We start from the raw sequence: 18,988 nt of genomic DNA on the forward strand, positions 1-18,988 counted from the left end.
ACTATCAAACATGATTTTAAGCAAAGAAAGAAATGGGAAAAACTGTGAAAGGAAAATAAATCTCAAGACTCCAGAATCACTAAGCCAAAGAGAAAAGTCAAGCTGGGAACTGCATCAGACAAACCTGCCTCCTATTTTATTCCTAAATAAAATAACTACAAAGAAAAAAATAAAATTAAAAAGCTACATACCTCCCTCTCAATTTGCCCACAAGGAAATTCCTTGTGAGCCTCAAGATCTTTACCCTAAAACAGTTCTGTTGAACTTCATCCTGGCCATATTAATTGATACCTTATCTTCACAGGCCCAGGACAGAGGACAGACAGAACTCTCGATCATCGCTCTGCTCACCTGTGACAAATGCATTTCTCATTGCTTCCTCTGACCTATTGTTTATGTAAAAATGCAGATTCACTGAGTCAGACTAAGGCATCAGTGACTATTCCTCTATCCATCCTACCTCACATGTATTCAGTGAAAGGCTGATCGAAGACCCCAAAGAATGAAACCTTTTGTCCCTTATCTACCTCTGACCTGGAAGCCCTTACTTCGAGTTGTCCCACCTTTCTGGACCAAACCAATGTACATCTTATGCATGTTGATTGAGGTCTCATCAATGTATAAAATCAAGCTAAAATGTATAAAACCAAGCTGTGCCCTGACCACTTGGGTACATATCATCATGTACCCAAGACTTCCTGACGCTGTCACAGGCATGTCCTTAGCCTTGGCAGATAAACTTTCTAAATTAATTGAGACCTGTCTCAAATACTTTGGGTTCACAAAACTTAGCTGTCCATCAGGCAGATATCTAAAAGCAAGAAGTGATATTTTACTCAGCTAGAAGCTGCTATCTTGTTGGCGGCCTCAGAGGCCTTCTACAATGAACTCCCTCCCCAACCCTCTGGCCTCATTCCCAGGCCCCTGTCCTCTCCTGGGAACTCTTGGGAATGTCATGTTTGCCCCATTGTCATCTTGTCAGTGAGGCTCCCCTGACTGCCCTCATTAAGACCGCATCTGGCCAGGCGCAGTGGCTCACGCCTGTAATCCCGGCATTTTGGGAGGCTGAGGTGGGTGGATCACCTGAGGTCAGGAGTTCAAGACCAGCCTGGCCAACATGGCGAAACCCTGTCTCTACTAAAAATACAAAAATTACCCGGGTGTGGGGGCACACACCTGTAATCCCAGCTACTCGGGAGGCTGAGACAGGAGAATCACTTGAACCCACGAGTTGGAGGTTGCAGTGAGCTGAGATGGCACCACTGCACTCCAGCCTGGGGCAACAGAGCAAGACCCTGTTTCAAAAAAAAAAAAAACCGCATGCTTCCTCCTTCCTACCACTCTACCTCCAAACCCCATCCCCATCCCCATATCCTGCCCTCCTGTTTTCTCTCTTTGTAATGCCTGCCAGCTCCCAACATAGTCTAGAATGAGCTCATTTACTTAGTCTACTGTTTAATGTCTGTCTCACTCCACTAGAATGTAAGCATCGCAAGGCCAGGAGATGCGTTTGGTCTGTGCTGCATCTCAAGCAGGGCAATGGCTGGAACATAGTAGGGTCTCCAAAAATGTTTGTTGAATGTTGCTGATGGGGGCATCCTGGAGTAGAAAAAAGACTGAAGAGTGGAAAAAGAAATCCTGACATGAATTCTGGGCAAAGGCAAGCAGTAGCTGACTTGGAAAATGATTACAGTAGGTCTTGTGCCATTTGAGTTATCAGTATTGCAGGTGTTTTTGCACCTGCTCCACCAACAATAATTGGGTTAAGGCTTTGCAGCTGGGATATTATACAGCTTGCTTTATCTAGGTTTTGTTTTGCTTGCAAATCAATCAATACCTTACAATGATTTTAACAAGGGGAAAGAGCCATAGTTGTAGACCTTGAAGTGTATTTTTTTTGTCTAGCTTTAAAAAAAATTGTTAATGTTTTGACACTGTAACTTTTTAATAGTTGTGGCTTTGCAGACCTTGCTGCACTTTGATCTTTTTCTCGTTCCAGCTATAGATGGCAGCACACCACTACCTACGATCCGATCAACAGCCTGGGTTTGTAAGTCAGAGCTGTTGGTCAGGAGAGAGCAGCTAATGAGTAATCAGTCCAAACTGAATGGTAAATTAATGTCTTCATTAAGTGAACAAACCAGCTTCCTCCATAAACAAGGTCAGAGTATTTATAACCCAGTGTATTTCATAAAAGCAAAAACGCATCTCCATTTACATAACTTCACTATGGAGCTCATGATTTATCTGCACGAAGCGTATGCAAAATCTCACTTGTATACCATCTTTAATAAGGACCCGTGCCATTCCGATGTAATTATTAATAAAGTCACGCTTGATACGGAGCCTTGTTTTTCTCATACAAGGTAAATGAAAAGGTGATTGCTTTAAACAAAAGCCACTCTTAAAAGATGATATTGGGTGGCCTGTTCCAGATTGAGTTCTTAGTAATAAAAATGAAGTGTGATCCTTATTGATCAAATATATCTGCCACTTAGGTTCTATGAGAACTTACTTAAAATTTAGAGTTGGTTACACAGATATCAAGTTTGATATTTACCATATACTATATGTCACTTCAATTCAGTGAACTGAATGCTTAATTTTACCATCCTTGTCAGAGAACAATGTAGAAATTTCAGAAACTCTTTTCACAAAATGACCAGGTGTCAAAGACTCTGAATTTCTGTTTCTAGATCAGTGTCATCCAGTAGAAATATAAAGTGAGCCAAATGCAAGTTGCATGTGAAGTTTTAAATTTTCTAGAAACCACATTTTAAACGGTAAAAAAAGAGGTGAAATTAATTTGAATACTGTACTATATTTTATTTAACCAGATATACCCAAAATATTATTTTAGCAGGTAATCTATATAAAAATTATGGCAATATTGCGCATTCATTTTTTTTAATCTGGTGTGTATTTTACACTCACAGCTCATTTCGATTTAGATTAGCCAGATTTTAAGTGCTCAGTAGCCACGTGGCTAGTTGGCCACATCACGTTCCGCTCGGCTCTAAAGACTTAGTGCCTGTCATGAGGGAAATTGTGTGCCCCCCAAATTCATGTGTTAGAATCCTAACCCCCTCTACCTCAGAATGTGACCTTATTTGGAGATAAGGTTGTCACCAAATAAAAATGAGGTCATTTTAGGGTGGACCTTTAGGGTGGATCCTAATCCAGTATGACTGATGTCCTTCTAAAATGCGGAGACCTGGAGACAGGCTCACACACAGGGAGAACTCCATGTGAAGAGGAAGGCAGAGACTGGGTGATGCATCTCCAAGCCAAGGACCATCAAAGATCACCTTCATCCCCAGAAGCTAGGAGGGAGCCATGGAACAGAGTCTCCCTCACAGCCTCAGAAGGAACCAACCCTGCTGAAGTCTTGATTTTGGACATCCAGCCTCCAGAACTGTGAGAGAATACATTTCTGTTGTTTAAGGCACCCGGCCTGTGGTGCATTGTTACGGCAGCCCTAGCCAACCACTACAGAACCTTTGGTTGGTGGCTGCCATTGTTCCAAAGCTTTCCTCTCCTTGCCTTGAATCTCCTCTTCTCTTCCTTCTGTGCTTTCTCTTCTGGCCTGTCTGTCACTCAACTTTCCTGCTGTCTCATTGTTTTCCATAGGATCTCCCTCTCATAGCACAGAGGTAAGCAGGGAGTTTCTGTTGTAGTAAGCGGGAGATGGGTTCCACCTGAGCAGGGAGATGCCTGACTTGCTTCACGTCTCCAGTGGGGATAATATTATCCACCAGCTGTCCCCTGGAGCTACTGTTGTGTAGGTGAAGGGCTGACTCAGAAAATGCTTTGAAACCCATAAATAATGACATGGATGAGAATAAGTATTTTGTGTGTTTTACTTTCACGTTAGGACTCAAAGGTGGAATGAAGCATTTTCTAAGTTACTTTGGTTTCGTGTCTCCGTAATTATCTAGGGTTCCTACTTCATGGTAGGGAATGTGTGAAAGGGCATAGGCCCTGCCAATTTCTTGCCATCTGTCAGGAGTGGGCTTCTACTGGCTGCCTCCCAAGCATGTTTTATATCCTCTCCACCCAGCGCAGAACGGCCTCCCTAACTCACAAACCACGTGTTAAGGTCATACGGATCCCACTCCCATCTCTAGAAGTGGGTCCCAAATAGGGTCACTGCATCAGATAATTCCAAGGGGTATCATTTTGATATTGTTTGGCTTTGTGTCCCCACCCAAATCTCATCTTGAATTGTACTCCCATAATCCCCACGTGTCATGGGAGGGACCCGGTGGGAGATAATTGAATCAGGCTGGCTGTTTCCCTCACGCTGTTCTCGTGATAGTGAGTGAGTTCTCAGGAGATCTGATTGTTTTATAAGCGTCTGGCATTTCCCCTGCTGGCACTCATTCTCTCTCCTGCTGCCGTGAGAAGAGGTGCCTTCCACCATGATTTAAGTTTACTGAGGCCTCCCTAGCCATGCAGAACTGTAAGTCAATTAAATCTCTTTTCTTTATAAATTACCCAATCTCGAGTATTCCTTCATAGCAGCATGAGAACGGACCACTACACATCTGCATTGTCATAAACGTGTATAGTGAACTTGAAGTTGTGCAGTGCACAACCTGCACAGTCATATCTGATAGCCCCAGTCCTGTACAATTAAATCGTTCAGGCAATCCCATCTCTCTGACCATAGTCGTAGGTACAGAATGGGTACTAAAATCCCTTAAAGCTGTGGGGAGAGATTGTCCAGGGTTACTGAGAAAAAAAAAAAACAAACTCTTGCCTTCTCCAGGGACCTGCTGATAGACAGCATTCTGAGTGTGATATAAACATATAAGGCTGGCAGCTGTGCTCATGAGAGAAGTGCCGGTACCTTTTGAGAAGTCACTAGGTGAGCTTGAGGAATAAGAGAACAGAGATCTGAGAGAGCCAGGGCTTCTGCTTATGCCTCTGGATCAAGCCTTGCCTGAAGCACCTGTGCAGTTTGTTACATGAGCCCATGTATTTGCTTTATAGAGTTGGTTTGAGTTGGATTTTCTGTCCCTTGCTACCCGAAGAATTCTAAATGCTACGGTGGAGATGGAAGTAAAGAAAGGGGGAGATAGAGATGTGTTTCTGGTTGATAGTGCAACAACTATCAAAAACAAAAACAAAACTTTTTCAAGCATCCACAACCATTGCCACAGCAATTTGAATTACATTTTCTAATGAAAACCAGGCCAAATGATCTTTAGCATTCTCAGCTAACTCACAGCAATGTTCTTAAGTCTATTTGTGATTGTCCAATGCTAAAAATGTATACCAGTTGGCATTAAAAACCTAAACTATTTCTACCACTGTGTGGCTTTTAACTAGAGGTTTGTGGTCTAGCCTGAAAACTTAATCTACTATGCATATCTTTATTTCTAAACTAATACGTTCTTTTGAGTTCAGCCTACCTAAAAACATACTTCTGATGTACTACCTATTTGTAAATTGAAACTTGTCATAAGTATAATAACATTGCCCCCATTGTTTGTATTGATTCATAGCAAGGGAGAACACTACTGTATAGATGTTATAAATGCTTAGGCAAGGGAGACCATTTAGCTCTTAACCCAGTTTCCTACTGCAAATATCAAAAGTTGGATCAACATATGCCCCTAGTTACAAACATAAAACATCATTTCTAAAGTCTTTAGCAGCAGAATCCTAAAGGTCCCCTAAATTTCAGTCTTAACTTTGTTCTAGCCACATCCCAGCTGTTTCTCTCAAGTACTTCATCATCTGCAGGCTGTTTTCAGTTCATTCTGGGACCAAGGAGAAGCCACTGGGACAGTATATCAATAGAACAATCCTTGCCAAATAATGAAATTTGGAAATAGGCTGGGCACGGTGGCTCGTACCTATAATCCTAGCACTTTAGGAGGCTGAGGCAGGAGGATTGCTTGAGCCTAGGAGTTGAAGGCTGCAGTCGGCTATGATTGCACCACTGCAGTCCAGCTTGGGTGACAGAGTGAGACCCTGTCTCTTAAAAAAAAAATAGTTTTTGGCTACTTTGTAACTGAAAGAGATCAATCCCTAGAATGTCCTTCCCAGGGAGGCCAGGCCTAGCCTCTTTCTGCCTGCCTCTCTTTGGTGCGTGGGTTTTTCTGTTGTGCCCCTTCCCAAGGCAGGAGCTGGCGTCTCCTTCCCTCCTGTAAACTTCAGTCCCATGGATCCTCTTCTCGTTGTTTTCTGCACTGATTTTGTATCGATTCCTGTGGAGCAAACATTGGAAGCTGCTGTCGGATATGCCAGGGCTCTCTGCCCTGTTGTGTTCTGTGTTGCTAGCTAAAGATTACTCCCGGGTTTGTTTCAGGACCCTTGGAACCAGAATAGAGGTGACACTCTCCTGTTTGTACTCTCTCTGGCTGTGATTTTTAAATCCTTGTTCTGAGCCTACTGTTTTTTTTTTTTCCTCCTCTGCCTCACTTTTCTAGCTCATCTCCTTCTATATCTTCCACTGGCTCAGTTTGCCTGAGCCCTCTGCATTTGGCACTAAATTGTAGTTTATTCTAATCCTTTGCCTGGAAGCTGATGCTGGTAACCAGATGGCAATAAAAAGACACTGAATGCAACATTTATATCTGTGAGTTGAGAGACAATACTTGTTACTTCCTGGGAAAACAGTTGGTGTTTTTCTCAGTTGGGGTAAAATGATATTTCCAAAAAGCCTATTGTTTTCTTACTTGGATAAATGTTAAAATATGTTTATTAGAAAGTATGCTTTTAAATATTTTTTAGTCTAAAGAAATATTGCTGCTTCTCAGAGTTTTGGCAAATACTGCTTTTCATTTGTTCTTCTTTTCCTGTGTCTTGTTTCTTTTCACTCTCTTACCACCTATAGATTTAAATTACATGTCATTTTATTATTATTTACTGTATTAACTAAACTCACTTTTTATTTAGTTCAAAAAGATGGATGTGTGGAGTATTTTAAATTTGGCTCTTAAAACCACAGTGTATTGCAGATTAGAAAGCTATTATTTTTTCTGACATCCAGCAGGCACCATTTCTGTTTTTTAGCTATCTGACAGCTAGGGGACAGATACGGGCTTTTGTTACAAACTGGGCCACAGTATTCTTTCCTGAGACTTTTCAAACTAGAGCTAGAAGAGAGGTGCCCCCTGTATTAGTCAGCTACTGCTGCATAACAAAGAACCATAAAATCAGAGTCACTTAAAACAGTGAGCATTTATTTACTTCACATCTCTTCAGGTCTGATGAGTGGGCTCCACTGATCTCAGCGGGCCTGCTCATGTGTCTTTAGGCTGGCAGTGGGTGGTTTGATTTAAGGATGTCTCTAGTCCACACTGCATGTTTGCGTATCTGTTGCCTATGTCTTTGCTATGGTTTGGATATTTGAGCCCTCCAAGTATCATGTTGAAATTTGATTCTCGATGTTGGAGGCAGGGCCTGGTGGGAGGTGTTTGGGTCCTGAGGGAGGATCCCTCATAAATGGCTTCGTGCCATTCTTGTGGGGATGAGTGAGTTCTCATGAGAGCTGGGTTTTGAAAAGAGCTTGGCACCTCCTCCTCTTTCTGTCTCTTGCTTCGTCTCTCACCACCTGGCTCCCCTTCACCTTCCAACATGAGTGGACGCAGCCTGAAGCCCTCACCAAAATCAGATAGATACCAGTGCCATGCCTGTACAACTTGCAGAACTGTGACCCAAATAAACTTTTTTTCTTTATAAACTGCCCAGCCACAGGCATTTTTTTTTTTTTTTTTTTTTTTTTTTTTTTGTAGCAACGTCAAAACAGATTAAGTCAGTCTTTAACCTTTTAGCAGACTAGTTGGGGAATATTCCACAAGAGAGCAAGCGAGAACCTGCAAGGTCACATAGACCTAGGCTGTGAAGGGTCATATTATGACTTATACTCTTATGCCATTGGCCAAAGTAAGTCAAACGAGCAAGCACAAACTCAAGGCACAGGCATACACCACCCGCTAGGAGGCCATGCCAAGGGTGTGGATACATGGAAGGGTGAAGAACCGGACTAGTCTTTCAATACCATAGCCCCTTTCTTCTCTGGGCATGGAGCTGCCAGGATTGAGCCCCACATGCAGACGTCTGTCTCTGGTAGGAGAAGACAAAGTCAAGATCTAGAGAGATGCAATGGAAGACAGGGTGGGAGAGGGTCCCGATCATTTTCTAGTTATTAATAACATCTTTGGCTGTGCTTAGATTGCTGCACTTGGGAGGTTTGGTTAATCATCATTTTTTTTTTTTAAACTATGAGGTAGGCTACTCCACAATCCCTCCAAACTCTTCTTTCTTGCATTAATTAGTATAAACTGCATTTCTGTTACTTGCAACCAAAGGGTTATGACCCATCTATACTATTTTTTCTAGATCAGAGGGTTTTTATATCAAAAGTTGCTGTCCCTATCCCAATGCAAAGCTTTTTAGGTTGATTTTTAGGGGGATAAAATCTTTCATTTTGGAAATAAACATTATCACCTATATTTCACAGGTTATTAGTTTATTAAGTTAAACTGAACCACATAAGTTTCAAATAAAAGTGTTACTGAATTTGCAGTAAAAATTACACATAATTAGTGTAAATTAGGAAAGATATAAAACAGTTGGCACAAAGCAATAGCGTCCATACTTTTAACCCATGAATTTTATCCCTAGGAATTTACCCCAATAAAATAATCTAACAGAAGCAAATGTTCATATACATGACACAATTTATCACAACTGTCATAATAATAAATTAAAGGGACATGTCTAAATTAAGAGAATGTGTTAACAAATTATGTTAGTTTATCAGGATGAATATTATGTAGTCTTTAACTATGTTAATTAAGAAAATTATGTAAAATTTCAAAATCCATTTGTGACGCAGTACGTGAAAAAGTGAAACAAAATGCAAAATTACAGTGACATCCAGACTATGTATATAATTTTCTTTTTGTGTGCAGCACAACCATTTTCTTTTTGTGCGCAGTAGAAAAAAAAATTTCAAATCTACCTGTAATTTTCTCTTGTTCAGCTAGGAGACATGCATCATCTTTGATTAAAATTATTATTCACTGGGACCTTTATTTATGCAAAGCCATAATTCTATTCTAGACTCAAGAAGCTTCAGCCAGACATCCTAAACATTTCTGAATAAAATTATCAAAGGCTGAATTTGTCATGTGCAGAATTGCGTCTTTGTAGGAATATGATGCTGTTGCCTGTGGGTGAGGATGTGGTGGATAACGCCCTTCTTGCAGTGAGGATAAGGGGGGTTGGAGAAGGTACCCTGGGGACTGGTGGCTCATGGTAATTGATGGACTAGGGGAGGCCACGTAGAGAGGAAGCCAGTGGAGAGGCATGGCTGATGGACAGAACTCCAGGAGCAGTGATAGTTCATATCCAGCACTGTATTTTTCTTTTTCTCCATTTTAATTCTCCTCATTATTCTCAAGCCTACAGGAAATTGTCTTAAATGTTTATCCAGATATTTGCTGTACTTTTGGAAATCAAGGGAGGAGCCTGTAACTCTCCTTGCATAAAACAAGAGCCTGTCTTGCGTGAAAAAGTGCTAAGATATTCAGTAGAGATCTGAGGGGAAGTCTCAGAGCAGAGGTCCAGAATAAGTTAAGTGTGGACTGTGTAAGAATTCCATCGGTATGGTAGACTGTATTTCTGTTTGCCAAATATTTTACTTTTCCTCCATCTTTTGCCATGGAAGGAGTTTACTCTTCAACTCTGCCGTACTCAAGAGAGGCCATTCGATTTGCTGTGGCCGATGACATGGGAGCAGCAAAAACATGTATCATTTCTGGGAACCAGAGCACTGTTCTTCGTGTCTCCCTTCTCTCACCCTGGGCCTGATAATATTCCAGCTGGTTGCTGCTCCATCATCCTGGAACCTAGAGTGAAGTTTGGGGAGGGCGTCAAAGCCAGAGCCAACTTTCATTCAACATGTTATGTGAGTGTGATAGTTAATTTTATGTGTCAACTTGACTGGATCATGCAGTGGCCAGATATTTCGCTAAGCTTTTCTGGGTTTCTGTGATGATGTTTCCAGATGAAATTTGCCTTTGAGTCAGTGGACTCCATAAGATAGATTGCCCTTCCCTGAATGGAAGTGTATTAGCCAATTTGCTGAGAGCCTGAACAGAACAAAAGGTGGAGGAAGGAGAATTCACCCCTGCCTGACTGATTGAGCTGGGATATCAGTCTCCTTCTCCCCTCAAACTGAGACTTAAACCATCAGCTCCATTGGTTCTCAGGCCTTGGGTCTGAAACCAAACTACACCACCAGCTTTCCTGGGTCTGCAGCTTGCAGATGGCAGAGCATGAGACTTCTTAGCCTTCATAATCAAGTGAGCTAATTCCTCATAATTAATCCATCTGTGTTAGTCCGTTCTCACACTGCTATGAAGAAATACCCGAGACTAGGTAATTTATAAAGGAAAGTGGTTTAATTGACTGACAGTTCTGTATTGCTAGGGAGGCCACAGGAAACTTATAATCATGGCAGACAGTAAAGGAGAAGCAGGCACCTTCTTCACAAGGGCGGCAGGATAGAGTGAGTGCAAGCTGGGGAAAATGCCAGATGCTTATAAAACCATGAGATATCGTGAGAATTCACTATCACAAGAACAGCATGGGGGAACCGCAGCCATGATCCAATTACCTCCACCTGGTCCTGACCTTGACCCATGGGGATTATGGGGATTACAGTTCCAGGTGGGATTTGGGCGGGGACACAGAGCCAAACCATATCACTATCTCTCTGCCTCATCCCCTCTCTCTCTATTAAATCCCTTATCACTTCCGTTTCTCTGGAAAACCCTAAATACAGTGGGAAAGAAGTAAACCTTTGGGATTGTAAGCCACTGAGACTTTGGGGTTATTTGTTACTGTAGCATAATCTGGCCTATTCTAATTTGTACAATGGGATTTTTTTTTCTACAAACACTAAGGGAGTAGCCTGTGGAAGGCTGGACCTTATGTTGCCATCAGTAGGGGGGTTTCTGTAGTCTGAGGACCTATGAGCCTCTTGGGTTACTCTTTGACTTGGGCTTTTATGTGGATGCCAAGCAGTATATTTATACTCCTCTAAAATGTATTTTTCTCTATATAAATGGTGTTTTATATACACCGGCTCCAATCTCAACTTTTGCCTCTAATTTTTCCCATAATATTCACTATCTCTAGTGATAGCTGTCTATGCGCATTGTACTGAGACTCATTCAGAGGGTGGGTTGGATGAACTTTGGTTTGATTCGTACGTAATTGTCAAAAACTATATTTGAGAAAACAGTTGCACCCTTGGCAAAACCTGGAAGTCTCTATGTTAACAATTTTCCCAGTTTTTATTTTAGGAAGCCATTCTGCATATTATGTTTTTAAATAAAAGGATTTGACTTTGGGCTGACAATTTAGTATTTGACCGCTGTCTCCGTGCCAATTCCACAAGAGCAGGGATTTAGATGAATTAGAAAAACCTCATTGGTTTCTGATGGAGGGGGCATTCATAGAAACAACCCACTGACAACTAAGGAGCTACTGCGATGGGATGGGCAGCCTGCAGCTTCACTCGGCGGGCAGCCTCCGCAGGTACTTTAATTCCTCGCTCTTCTGGCCAGGTGTCTCTTGGTAAAGGCAGGTAGAGGAAGCAAAGCAATTACGTAGATAATTAAGGAAAAACAAACCTGTATGTGGCAGGTAACTTGGGGAGCTGCTTCTGATTTTCTAGGCAACTATTTCCATTCTTCGCTTCTCTGGTGTCAGCAGGAATCTGATCTAGATCCCAAGAGCAACTTGAACAATTACAATGCTCTCAGTTGGCAAATCCGGCTTCATAGCAACTTCCCTCCTCATTGATCTAGAGTTTGAAATAGCTTTGTCAGATCTCAGGGGTGTGTTCCTGCTGATTTATGGCAAAATCCCAGTAACGGCTGTGAAAATGTTTGTCCATTTGTGAAACTTCAGAAAGCGGGTCTAGCAAATCATTCTCACCTGGTGATTCTGGGGCAAGGTGAGAACTGTACCTTCACAGGCTGGGTGAGTAAGATTCTAGTTGCGGTGGAGGCCAAGGAAGAAGACTCACTATGAGTCAATCTCTCTATGAGGCGTTTGCTGAACCTTCCCCTCCTACACCTTCCTACAAGGCAGGTCCAACAACTTTACAGATGAGAAGATGGAGCCTCCACAAGGCACATAGCTGGTGAGTGACAAAACCAGAATTCAAACCCAGATCCATTTAATTGTGACATTTGTTTCCACTACCCTAGAGGCTCTGGGGGAAGCCAGGACACCTGTATTTTTGTAAAGTCCCATAGTTGTTTCTAGTGTCATCCGGGTTGGAAACTGCATGTTAAATCAGTGGTTCTCAAACTATAGCATGCATTAGTATCCCCTGTTAGGCTTGTAAAAACACAGATTGCAGGCCCCACACTTAGATTTCTGACTTGGCAGGTGGGTCTGAGTTGGGACCCAGGAATTGGCATTTCTAACAAGTTCCCAAGTGATGTTGATGAGGGGGCCTGGGCACTACACTATGGGAACCACCACTGCATTAAGCTGAACTCAGAGCTGAATCTGACGTGAAAATCTGCACTAAGGGAGATGACGTCAGATATCTGCAAAGTCACTTAACAGAGAAAGGTTGAGACTAAGTCTTGACTAACATTAAAACTAACATATCTAAAAAGACTTATGTCCATCATAGGTGGATGGTCAGAATAGAAACATTACATAATGGGGCAGAAAATGTAGCTGATGCTAGTCATCGAGAAGGAAGAAGTGACGTAAGGGTCAGTTTCCACTTTTGCTTTGAATTCCCTGGACAGCAAGCAATCATATGAGCATTAATTCGATTTATTTTTTCAGTTATCGTATCTGATTTCAGATACATATAATGGTCTCGAGTGTGTTTTTTACCACCACCACTTTGTAGTCCTGTTGATGCCACTGCTGTTGAAGTCTATGTGAATGGTGCCCCCTGGTGGAATGAAAAAGGTAGTTTATTACAGTCCGTTGTAAATGAATGACCTAGCGTTGTTATCATGCTCTGCTCCTAGAAACCACTCCACTCACCTTAAACTAGCGAGCTAGTTATTTATTTTTTTTGAGACAGAATTTTTTTTTTTTTTTTTTTTAGAAAAAAATTTTTTTTTTTTTTTTTGAGACAGAATCTTGCTCTGTCGCCAGGCCGGAGTGCAGTGGCATGATCTCGGCTCACTGCAACCTTTGCCTCCTGGGTTCAAGCAATTCCCTTGTCTCAGCCTCCCAAGTAGCTGGGACTACAAGTGCACACCACCACACCTGGCTAATTTTTTGTATTTTAGTAGAGATGGGGGTTTCACCATGTTGGCCAGGATGGTTTCGATCTCCTGACCTCGTGATCCGCCAGCCTCAGCCTCCCAAAGTCCTGGGATTACAGGCGTGAGCCACTGCGCATGGCCCTAAAATTCTTAAAATGTGAAAATGGGGGAAGATGGCTAACAAATCCATATGCTGTCATGATATATATCTCTCTTCTTAGTTGTATGGGATGAAATGATGCCAAGATTTGACTTACAGAGTAGGGATTGTGACTGAAGGCTTTGGACAGGTATTTAGTCCCTTATGAGTGTCCCCTCTTGTCTAGAGCATGGGACGCCAGGAATGTCAGATGCTTTTTAGCGTCTCCCCTGCTCTCACGCCTAGAAACAAGAGCCGCACAAAGGTCTGTCATTCCTCAAGGCTGACGAAAAGCCCAGTGGCTCAATGGCCAGAAGCATGTCTTTGTGAGAAAGCAAGAAGTCTCTCGGTTTGAACTCTTCAGTCTAGAGACAGATTCTTCTACCAGTGGTGTAAAACCCTAAAGAGGCTCTGCATAAGACCTACCACTGCTCTGTGTCTCATGATACCCTGCCCCCACCACTGGAAGGCCACACTTATTCTTTGTGTTCATGCTTCTCTATGATCTGCAAGTTTCCCAAGAACACCTGGATTCGAAGCTCAAGTCCACCACTTAATAGCTAGGTGACCTAATGTGTCAGATGATTGTAAGGATTACAGAGAAAGAGGTCTAGATAGAGCTGGTAGCAGTGAAAGACACATCTTTACATTATATAATTCTGACATGCATTATTATTGTAGTTTTCTGTTATTCAGACATACTTGTTAAGAAGGTGCTGGGGACAATTTGTACATGCTGGGTATGAAAGGGCTTGGAAAGTATTTCATGAATGGAGTTGGCATTGAGGAGTCCAATCCATGCACAATAGGCAGAATTAGAAAGGCATTGAGGATAGTATATTAGTCTGTTTTCAAACTGCTGATAAAAACATACCTGAGAATGCGTAATTTATAAAGAAAGAAGAGGTTTAATGGACTCACAGTTCCATGAGGCTGGGGAGGCGTCACGATCATGGCAGAAGGTGAAAGGCACATCTTACATGGCAGCAGGCAAGACAGAATGAGAGCCAAGGAAAGGGGGAAACCCCTTACGAAACTATCAGATCTCGTGAGACTTATTCACTACCATGAGAACTGTATGGGGGAAACCGTTTCTATGATTCAATTGTCTTTCACCGGGTCCCTCCCTCAACACATGGGAATTATAGGAGCTACAATTCAAGATGAGATTTGGGTGGGGACACAGCAAAACCATATCAGGTGCTTACATAAGAGAGCCAGTAGAGCGGTATGAGCTCCAGAGGAGATAACTTACCTGGAAAGTAGGCAATCAGGAATATAGGATCCCAGTATGATGAAAAAAAGGGGCTGTGGGTATGGGAGGCCTATCTCAGAGAGAAGAAACACTGCTGTTCATGCCTGTGCAACCCAAGGTTTCCCCTTCCTCTTAAGAGTTCTCTCTCTCTAATGAGAGTTGTTTACACTGCTGATTAGAGACTATTAAGGTCTAGAAATCAATTTGTGTGGGTTGTGGCCAGCATTTAAAAAACAGAACAGAATATGAAATATCAGTGTGCATTGCACATAGTGAGTAAATATTACTTTATGAAACTTTAATCAGTTACGCATGTGCATGTTTATAGGGGTATGACGTAAAGTGTATTATTCCTATGGGTCTTGGTACGAGGAGTCGAGAGCTGCGTCTCTAGTGAATCCACTGGGGTGGGGAGTTTTCTCATGTCTGCTCTTGCAAGGTCCTCTTGACTATTTACTTTTCAGGATGGTTTTTCCCCATCAGCCTTTTCTGAGGGTCTGAGTCAGTTTGGGCTGCGATAACAAAGTACTATAGATTGTGTGGCTTAGAAATTACAGAAATTTATTTCTCATAATTCCAAGATTAGGATGTGAGCATGGTCGGATGCTGATGAGGACCCTCTTCCGGGTCATAGCCTGCCGTCTTCTTGTTGTATCCTCAGAAAGAGAGAAGAGCCGGGCACGGTGGCTCACACCTGTAATCCCAGCACTTTGAGAGGCCGAGGCTGGTGGATCACTTGAGGTCAGGAGTTCAAGACCAGTCTGGCCAACTTGGTTAAACCCCGTCTCTACTAAAAAATACAAAAAATTTGCTGGGCCTGGTGGTGTGTGCCTGTAATCCCAATTACTTGGGAGGCTGAGGCAGGAGAATTGTTTGAACCAGGAGGTGGAGGTTGTGGTGAGCCAAGATCATGCCACTGCACTCCAGCCTGGGCAACAGAGTGAGACTTGGTCTCAACAAAAGAGAGAAAGAAAGGAAGGAAGGAAAGAAGAAGGAAGGGAGGAAGGAAGGAAGGAGAGAACTCTTCGGGGACTCCTTTATAAGGTCACTAATCCCATCATAAGGGATCCACCTTCATGACCCAATTACCTATCAAGGCTCCTCCTCCAAATACCATTGCATTGGAGGTTAGGATTTCAACATATGATTTTTGGGGGGACATAAACATTTAGTCCATAACACTGAGTTAAAGCAGGTACCTATTCACTCTCCTTCTAGTGCCCCAGGCCACCTTCTGATGCACTGTTGCTACCTCTGCAAAGTCTGAGCAGTGAGGACTGGGTGGAGGGAGGTTGAACATGGGGAAGCTGCCCTTTCTCTCTTTTATTTTATGACCCAGCCTGTTACTCATTTTGAACTCGATATTAAAGCTGTACCAAATTTTATTACAGTGTTTGAGAAACTATAAGAGAAAGAAGTTTTTTTTTTTTTGAGACTGAGTCTCACTCTATCACCCAGGCTGGAGTGCAGTGGCATGATCTCGGCTTGCTGCAACCTCCACCTCCTGGGCTCAAGTGATCCTTGTGTCTCAGCCTCCCGAGTAGCTGGGACTACAGGCGTGCACCACCACACCCGGCTAATTTTTGTATTTTCAGTAGAGGTGGGGTTTCACCATGTTGGTCAGGCTGGTCTCGAACTCCTGACCTCAAGTGATTCACCCACATTGGCCTCTCAAAGTTCTGGGATTACAGGTGTGAGCCATTGTGCCCAGCCTAGAGAAAGAATGTAAACCCATCTGCTTCATTCTACTTTTCCAGAAGTCCAAGGAAAGAGTGTCCTGGAATTTAAACCCTCGGCATGGGTCACTTCCTAGATGCTCCTAGTTCATCATTGTGCTTCCCTGACCCCAGGGCCACATCCTTTGCTGCAGAAGGACACTTTTTCCAACTCAAGCCCTGCAAACATTTACTTATTTTGGGGGGAAATTCTACTCTGTACCCACAGAGTTTCATAAATTTTTAAATCCACTTCTGAGTATTTATAAAAAGCCAGTGAAGTTTTAAAAATCCATTTCAGATCCAATAGATTCCCCGTTATCTCCTCCTACCTCTGCAGAGCCCTGATCATGCATCTCCATGGGGACTTAGAGTTGGGAGAAGGCTTGGTCTGCTGTTTCTTTCCTTACCCCCCTCTCTCGGGACACTCTTCTCTTTGAGTGGGGAAGGGAGATGGAAAGGGATGAAGCTGTCATTCCGGGTGATAGCTTTCCCTTGCTTGTTGCTTCTTTGGCTGAGAAAGACCCAGTGGGGGTGCTCACTGATGGTGAGCATTCCAGGCTGCTTCCTTCTTGGGGTACATATGTGGGTTCTATATAGGCCATTCAGGGCTAGGGAAGGGCTCCTCCCTAGGTTTTGGCCCAATTCTCTAACGTGAGAGATCAGCTCTACTCAGTCTTCTGAGTCCCGCGCCAGCTTTTGCCAGCAGTAATACGCCCTGCCATTTCCTGTTGCTGGGACTGCCACCATGTTGGTGACCTTCTAGTTTCCGGTACAACAGGACAGCTTAAGCTCAGCTGCCTCCTGCAGTGTCCCCCTGGGCCACAGGAAACTCAGGCTTCCTTGTAACACTGAATAGCAGAAGGGCTTGCTTCCCATTGCTGGCCCCTCTCTGTCATCTAAGTTTTTGTCTCCCCTGCCCATAAGCAGATATCCCACTGTAGATCAAGACAAATCCTCTTATTCCTGACACCTGCGATGGCTATGAGTGCTTCCCTTCCTTTCTTCTCTTCCTTCCTGGAAAACGTCAAGGCTGTCTGTACTGATGACCCACAAAAAGCAACCCCTTTTCTCCCCCCTCTTCCCAATCTTCTGCTTGCATGGGGTAGGGGAATGAGAGGGGCCTGGGGATAGTTGGCAGCAGCAGAGCTGATTATGTCTAACCTAATAAAAAGTCTTCGGGGAGTATGCGGCCTCCAGCTGTTGGCAGCTCTCTTCAGAATGAGAGACTCTGGATCTTGGTCACCAATTCTGCAACAATGAAAATAGTCCCATCAACACCACTGTATGCAGGACAAAAGATCCATATTATCTACCTGTCCACTTTGAAGACTTAAGTTGAAAGTCTCTGGAACTGAAGTTTTGAAATGGCCACGGACATGCCAAAGCACCCTGCCAGGAGATGGTGTGTCAAGAGAAGCCTGTCCGATTGCACAAAGGCCTGTGGCCTTGAGGGTGACCTGGCCCACAGTACAGCAGCATCACTGTCCCCTAGCAGATATTTTCGAGTTAAGAGCAGCAATTAAAAACACACAAAGTTAGGAGAGGAACACTTGTTTTCCAGAACCAGGCAAGGCATTTTGGTATATAATGCATTTCCATTAAGTAGAAGTAACTTGAAAAAAAATTCATATTACATTTACTGTAAGAGTTTAGTTGCAGAAACCCCAGAATTTATTGGATTTCTAACTTTTTTTTAAAAAAAAGTATTTTAAAACTGTGTCTATATTATTTGGCTATTTTAGTAAATAACTCACCATACTTGGGTGTAAGTGCAAATTATTGAAGTTTTTTTTTTTTTCAAATGGAATCTATTAATTTATCATCATAGAAATAGGATTACCTGTTGTAAAAAATTCAGCTGGTAAAAACATGTACATTAAATGCACCTTCAGGTTATTTTTTTTTTTTTAACCTGAAGTAGAAGTTACCATGGAAGGCCAGGCATGGGCAGATCATTTGAGCTCAGGAGTTTGAGACCAGCCTGGCCAACATGGCGAAACCCCGTCTCTACTAAAAATACAAAAAAATTAGCCAGATATGGTAGTGTGCGCCTGTAATCCTGGCTACTCAGGAGGCTGAGGTGGGAGAATCACTTGAGCCCAGGAGGTGGAGGTTGCAGTGAGCAGAGATCACGCCACTGCACTCCAGCCTAGATGACAGAGTGAGACTCTGTCTCAAAAAAAAAAAAAAAAAAAAAAAATAGAAGTTATCGTGGAAGGGTGTGGGGGCCTGTTACCATATGAAGTGGTAAAGACAGTGTCTCTGCCCTAAGCACCATCCAGAAACACCCCCTAAAGCTCCATCGCCATGATGTTTTTGAACGGGCCATGGGGGTAACGTTCATATTATCAGTGGGGATGGCAGGCCTCTTGTTGAAGTCACCAGAATCAATGCCCTCCTTTATTCTCTCCATCCTGTTCTCTGCACAGCATTCCTTTCCTGATGCTCCCCAAGCATCCCTGATGCTCTGACCACTGCGTTGATGTATCTCTTTCATGGCTAAAGGCCCCAGTGATTCTCCCTGTAGTCCACTTAGGTGACTAACATGGAGGTGTGACTATGAGATTCATAGCTCCCTTGTGGCTCTAACTTATCAGGAAAA

The 18,988-nt window shown here is 42.9% G+C and overlaps 1 protein-coding gene across 1 annotated transcript in view; it reads left to right on the forward strand.

The window, feature by feature from the left end:
• BACH1 (BTB domain and CNC homolog 1) overlaps positions 1–2,341 on the forward strand; it is a 63,499-nt gene extending 61,158 nt beyond the window's left edge. The window contains exons 7-8 of the transcript XR_004028573.1: positions 1,480–1,692; positions 2,000–2,341. The gene's annotated coding sequence lies outside the window, so the exon portion shown is untranslated. The remainder of the gene's footprint in view (positions 1–1,479; positions 1,693–1,999) is intronic.
• Positions 2,342–18,988: the final 16,647 nt, after the last annotated feature.

This window comes from Nomascus leucogenys, chromosome 25, assembly GCF_006542625.1.
Source record: "Nomascus leucogenys isolate Asia chromosome 25, Asia_NLE_v1, whole genome shotgun sequence".
In the NCBI taxonomy this organism is placed as follows: Eukaryota; Metazoa; Chordata; class Mammalia; order Primates; family Hylobatidae; genus Nomascus; species Nomascus leucogenys.